This window comes from Sinocyclocheilus rhinocerous, unplaced genomic scaffold (assembly GCF_001515625.1).
Source record: "Sinocyclocheilus rhinocerous isolate Xijiao unplaced genomic scaffold, SAMN03320098_v1.1 scaffold78, whole genome shotgun sequence".
In the NCBI taxonomy this organism is placed as follows: domain Eukaryota; kingdom Metazoa; phylum Chordata; class Actinopteri; order Cypriniformes; family Cyprinidae; genus Sinocyclocheilus; species Sinocyclocheilus rhinocerous.
In genome coordinates this window covers 483,026-490,149 of record NW_015637122.1, presented here as the reverse complement: position 1 = coordinate 490,149, position 7,124 = coordinate 483,026, and the positions used below count along the sequence as shown (strand labels likewise).

At 34.4% G+C, this 7,124-nt stretch overlaps 1 pseudogene; it reads right to left on the bottom strand.

Annotated features, from left to right (window-relative positions):
• The window catches only part of LOC107748480 (laminin subunit beta-1-like), a 25,326-nt pseudogene that overhangs the window by 8,612 nt on the left and 9,590 nt on the right, over positions 1-7,124 (bottom strand).

Below are 7,124 nucleotides of genomic sequence, written 5' to 3'. Positions count from 1 at the left end.
ATTTGAGTTGAATTACTGAAATAAATGAACTTTTCCATGACATTCTAATTTATTGAGATATATATATATATATATATATATATATATATATAAACTGAAACTTATTTTATTTCAGTTAGTTGCCAAGGCCAATAAGTTGAAGTAATATTAATAAAATAACTAAAACTAAATAAACTTCATAAAAAACGAATAAAAATTACACCTAACAAAATTAACTACATTCAAAATGAAAACAAAATATAAAAAATAAAATCTTATTCAAAATATTAACAAAAACTATAATAGTATATCAATGATACTAAAATCAAGTCAAGTCAAGTCTGCTTTATTGTCAATTCTTCCACATGTACAGCACATACACACAGAGGACTTTGAATTTTTTTTAAATAGCACTAGTATGAATACAAAACAGCTTTTTAAATTAGAATCATTGTAGATTGCAGTAATGAGAATCTAATAAGAGTTGTCACTGAGGAGAACCACAAAAACTCATTACAATAATGAGAATTTGGGGGTAAAATGTTTTTTTGAAAATAATGTCACAATGCAAAAAAATCGTAATAGTAAAAAAAATAGATACATTTTGTTTGTGCAAAGTATAATTTCATATTATTTTCCTCTTGTCATTGGCATGAAATATGACATTGTGTTTGGTTCATAACAGAGGATTCCTTTGCAAAAAAAATATATATATATTTTTTGGCATTAAGAGAGCTAGTGTAACTCCACTGGAATTTCCTCCTCCTCTTTTTATGCTCTTGACTTTGAAACACAAACACAACATTTTAGCTGTATATCAGGTTTATGATCTTTCTCTGACAAAAGAACACCGTTAAAGGTGTTTATTCGACCGAATCGAAGATCATTATAATACACTTGAATCGTGAGATGTTTTGCATTAGTGCTTACTTCAGAGTGCCAGAAACATAAAAAAGCAGGAAAAGAGAAAAAGAGAGATATTGTTTGTTTGGTTATAGTTCAATAAGAATACTACACACTTATGCTTAATGTAAGAGCAGACCCTTATTCAAATAAACTCTGGGTCTCTTGAACTCAGAGAGAAGAGAATAAATCACACTGACACAAATAAACAGATATGCATATACTTTCCAACCAGTTTAAACATTCTGGGAGTCTATTTATGCTGTGTGCATGCATGTATTTGTTTGTAGCAGCCCAGTCTTACAAGGGCAACTTTGTCAGCTTACCACGGAAACATTGTCTGGTAACATTTTAACCATGTATTGGAGGAATCCATTAAGTTTTCGGATGTTATCTTGCATTTGAGTTACACAAGAATAAGAAATACTATTTCTCACTCAAAGAGAACCAATTTACATTAAAATCAACTGCTGGCAAAGATATTGGAGATTTCTCTGAAATAGATAAATAAGACTTTCTGGAATTCTCCAAAATAAGGTAAAAATGTTAACTAATTGGAGGTGGTAAAGTGTTTTTTCCTTGAGAGTGTGTTAGTTTGTATTTGTATGTGGTTAATGAGTTATATGCCGCTTTACACTGTCAGCTGTTTCAATTTTTTTTCATGCATATCAGGGATATCTTCATGTGCAATTTTTTTGCCATTGCTGCTTCATAACAAATTGGTTCAGTCTGGTCTGAAATCTTCACTTGATGTTCAGGTCATGTTAACAAGTGCATGAGAATTTAATGAATCATTAATTATGTTTTCATCCGAGTTGCAAATTTAATTTATCACAATATCATAAAAAATACATGAAATAAGCGTTTCCATCTAAATGTGTTCAAGAGAACAAAATATTAATTTCCAGAGTAATAATCTATTTTTTTATTTATAATTTTATTTTGAAATAAGAATAATTCAATGAGAATCTAGTGTTGTCACTGAGGATAACTACAAAACCTAAAAAAAACTAAATGCATTAAAAAACATTCAAATGCATTACAGTAATTTAATGTGTTCAAGAAAACATTTTCAGAGAAACTGAAGTAAAATTATATATTTTTTGTAATTTTGAATATTTATTTGCATATTGGTGTTTCCATCCATTCATTTTCATGCACAATCCCAAAATTTGCATGAAAACGTGTCGATGAAAACTCTGCTATTGGGAATTAAAGTACATGTACTGCACAAAATTGAGGGTGAAAACATGCTATTCGACTGCACTGCACAGTTTGCACAAATATTAGTGCAGCGATAATCGGATTCCACCCACTGATAGCACAGCACGGAGCAGTTTTAATGACGCAGTGCAGACTCACCGTGGCACTGGACCTCAGGATTGCCCCAGAACAGTTCCCTGCACTCCTCACATGTCGTCCCTCCAAAATCAGGCTTACAGGAACACTCACCGGTCAGCTGAGACAAGCAGAAACACACAAAAAATAGTGTTTCATTCATGATTAAATTGATTTGTGATTTAAAGGTGACATATTTTGCCCCTTTTTACAATATGTAATATAAGTCTCTGGTGTCCCCAGAATGTGTCTGTGAAGTTTCAGCTCAAAATACTCCACAGATCATTTATTATATAATTTTGAAAATGCCTATTTTTAACCTAACTCCCGCAAAGTATAAAAGTGGAGTTAATGCAGCAGAACAATATATTTCAATTAAAACCTTTATAATATGTAAAAAAAAAAAAGCCAGCTGTGGCTTGATGTCTTTTATTGTTTATTTTTTCATGACCAAAATAACATATTCACAAAGAGTTAATTCAGTTGTCAGAGAGATGTTACAACACATTACAAGAACAGAACAATAAAAACACAACTTTCAAATATTTATTATAATTATATTCATGCTTCTCACGGTATTCGAACCTAAAGTAACAGGTTCTAACAACATGCCAGGCGTGCACACTAACCACTCCCCCAACCCATCCCTGTTTCAGGGCAATACTTGAAAATGACCACTAGGTGTCACCGTAGAGGCGGGTATCGAATTGTTTCGAAGCCTCGGCACATTTGCTTCGACTGTTTCAGAGTTTCATGAAGCCTTGCTCTGCCCACAACTACAAAGTATGATACGACAGTATCATGACGCGCTTTAAATGGTACTGGGAAATAGTTCGTGCAAAATCATCCCAGTACTTTAGTACTGTACATTTAGTTCTGGAACTAAAGCGGTGCGAAAGGCCCTATTGACAGAATTTTCATTTTTGGGTGAACTAACCCTTTAAAATCACAACAAACATGCTTGAAAAATAGAAAATGTCCACATTTTTTTCTTCATATTTAGTGGGAACAAGGGTGTAACAAAAGAGAGCAGCACTATGCCAAATAAAGCATCCAAAGTCATGAATTCCCTGAATTAGTTTTGCTGTGCCATACCCTTAGATTCAGTCCGGTAGTGTGACTGTTGTGGAAGCCAGTCACTAGGGAGAGAGCAGGCCAGCAGTTTCCCACGCCCAGCGCCTGCATTCATCCCAGCTCTTACTTTCACATTCCCACTACTTCCTGTCAGCACTTCTTCTCAGCTGAATTATTTCTTTCCTTTTTCTCCTTCCCTTTCTCTTTTTGTCTATCCAGGTTTCTGCAGTGATACATAGTACTGTATGTTCTTCCAGTGTATATTGTTTTGGGACCAATGATATGAGAAGTGTGTATTTTTCTGAGACCTGAAGGTGTGTTTCATTAGTTTTCCAAATATTTGAGTGATTTGAGCTCAGGAGTCTCATATGTGACCCTGGACCACAAAACCAGTCATAAGGGTCAAATTTTCGAAATTTAGATTTATACAGAATCCGAAAGCTGAATAAATAAGCTTTCCATTGATGTATGGTTTGTTAGGCTAGGACAATATTTGGCCGAGATACAACTATTTGAAAATCTAGAATCTAAGGGTGCAAAAAAATCTAAATATTGAGAAAATCGCCTTTAAAGTTGTCCAAATGAAGTTCTTAGCAATGCATATTTAGGATAGGACAATATTTGGCCGAGATACAACTATTTGAAAATCTAGAATCTAAGGGTGCAAAAAAATCTAAATATTGAGAAAATCGCCTTTAAAGTTGTCCAAATGAAGTTCTTAGCAATGCATATTACTAATCAAAATTTAAGTTTTCATATATTTACAGTAGGTAATTTACAAAATATCTTCATGGAACATGATCTTTACTTAATATCCTAATGATTTTTGGCATAAAAGAAAAATCTATAATTTTGACCCATACAATGTATTTTTGGCTATTGCTACAAATATATCCCAGTGACTTAAGACTGGTTTTGTGGTCCAGGGTCACATATATGTTTCATTTAAAGGAATATTTCACCCAAAATGATAATTCCATCATCATTTGCTCACCCTTACGTCGTTCCAAACCTCTGTGACTTTCTTTCTTATTTGGAACAAAACATAATACATTTTGGTAACCTTTTGGTGATATTTTGGAAGAATGTTCGTAACTTCCACAATATGGACAAAACACACTGAGACATATCTCAAAATATCTTCTTTTATGTTCCACAAAAGAAAAAAAGACAAACATGTTTGGAAACACACGAGGGTGAGTAAGTGATGACAAAATTGTAATTTTTGGGTGAACTACCCCTTTAAGTATCACCTTTGTCTCAGGTGTTACTAATATTACTAATAAAAAATAAACCTAAATGAGACAATTGTTGGCATACAGTCAGAAGCTACAAATATATTAATAGCAAGCCTCAGATAATTCAGTCTATAAATAATTTTTGAGTTCATATGTGACCCTCTCTCTCTTTCACTCTCTCCCCCTACCTTGATCCCCTCCTCTCTCTTATCCTTTTGGCTTGAAATAGTGTTTTTTTTTACTTGAAAAGGGAAAGACTTGTACAAAGAACTGCCACTGGGTCTGGCAAACAAGGCTCTGAGAAGTCAACCGACTGAGGCACAGACTTCAGGAGCACTGTTAACATCCCGTACTAGGGTCTATTAAGGAGAGGCCGTGACTAGGTCATACACCAATGTCCTAGAAGGGCCACCCTAAGACCTAGGATTCAAAGGAAATGGGTTAACTTTTTATCTCGTTGTCTTCTCCCATCATCAGTTTGAAATAATTCAATATCCCTCAATTTCTCTTTTCCCCTCTTCCTCTTCCTCTCTCTCCTCAATTTCCTGTCTATCTTTCTTTTTATTTTCTCTCCCTCCTCATTTTTCCCCCTATTAAAGATAGGGAAATTTATTTTTATTATTATTACTATATTTTATATATATATAAATATATATATATATATGTATATATTTTATGATAAGCTATACTCTCAAGACGGCGGGGTGACAGCAATGGTAACAAAAGAAAAGAAAGGGGGGGGGATTAGTTACTATAATTTGAATTTTACATATATTCAGATTGGGAAAATTTTCATATATTCTTTACATATATTTTTCTTTTTATTATCTTCAATAATAGCAATGTGTACATACATACTGGATCTGCATAATATATTATTATTATTATTATTACTACCACTACATCAAGCCACACATGCAGAAGATTGAGCATGAACTGTTGTATTGAATCTGGAATATTCTTTAACTAGAGCTCTAGCTCACAAACAACTGCATGTGTTTGTAGAGGAAGCATAATGGAGCTCCCCAGAGAGAACGGCAAGAGCTTCTTCATTCACAACGCCTGCAGCTGCAGGTGCTCAGAATAATTTATGAGCATGTCACAGGGTGATGTGGTCATCTACAGGCCAGAGGACACCAGGGAGATGCACAGCAAAACAGCATGCAGGACCGGGCGGCACATCATAGGAGCACGATAGAGTCATGCCCGCAAATTTTAGAAAGGACAGAAGAAGGCAAATTTATTTCCACCTGTAAAGGTTACAGTGGACGTGGTATGTTAAATGAAAAGAGATGGAAAGGCAGGGATATGGGAATGAGTAAGGGAAAAGAAGATGGCAGAAAAGGGATAAAAGAAGGAGAAGGAGAAGGAGAGAGGCTTATGGTAGATAAGACTCCTTTGTTTGTAGGCCGTTGCTCCAGCTGTTGGATCTACAGCCGCAGGGCATCAGTAAAAGAGCTAATCAATTTCCCTGTCTGCTCATCTACCTGTCACTCACTGATTTTTATTATCTCTTATCACACAAACATGGCCCAAATATACACACATATGGCACAAGAACTGGCCGTTAACAGATGTAAACATGGTTTTTCAGTTAAATGTAACCCAGTTTCTGAAAATTAATTTAGAGAGTTGCGAGCTAGAAAGTTGTTGTTCTGAATATTGAGTGCTGCAGATAATTGTAGCCATGCTGATATCCAAACCAACAGAGCGATTGCAAGTATGACATTGCTTTTTCACAATTCAAAGAAATTAGGAAACGTACAATTTAGAACTATATTGCCGTTTACTTCATCTGTTTTTTTTCTCTGTCAATGAAGATCCAAACTAAGCCAATGAATGCACAATTTGTTGACTCTGAGCAACACATTCTGAATTAATCTGTTTGGAAAAAATAGGCTTCATGAATGATTCAATGACTCACTCATTAAGACATTTCTTTCCTGAATTAATCTGTTTTTGACCTAACAGAATGAGTCAGTAATTCACTCAGAAATACATTTTACATTCTTGTACGAATCTGTTTTTGACCAAATCCGTTGAGTGAATGATTCAGTGATTCACTTATAAAGATGTGTTTTATTCCTAAATGAATCAGTATTTTTTTAACAAATCTGGGCCCGTATTTATCAAGCTTCTCAAAGTGCCATTTTAGTCTTAAGTGCTGAGAATTCATGAAATTTACTTCTACTTTCAAACTTAAGTATAAAAGCAAGTTATCATATTTCTTAAAGCTAAGAATCACTCTTACTCTCCCAGTTATTTAAGACAGCTCGAGAGGTCTCTCAAGTGGTTAGGAGTTGCCAGTAGGGTCTTGTGATGGCGCTGAGGAGACAGAGACGTGCACAAATCTTTCAGGAGAGTAAGAATGTTCTTGAAATGTTTGATGACGAGCAGTTAATCAAACGGTTACATTTCCTCAGTTATTCAAACAGAAACTAGCAAAGAATATTTACATTACCAAAGAACATCATATTCTTGTGTATTATGTATTATGCTCTTTAAAAACACTCCCGTTATAATCCGTGAAGATACCTACACTGTATCATGAATAAATCTCTTACCCCTTATTTACACTGCACACGTCTGCGG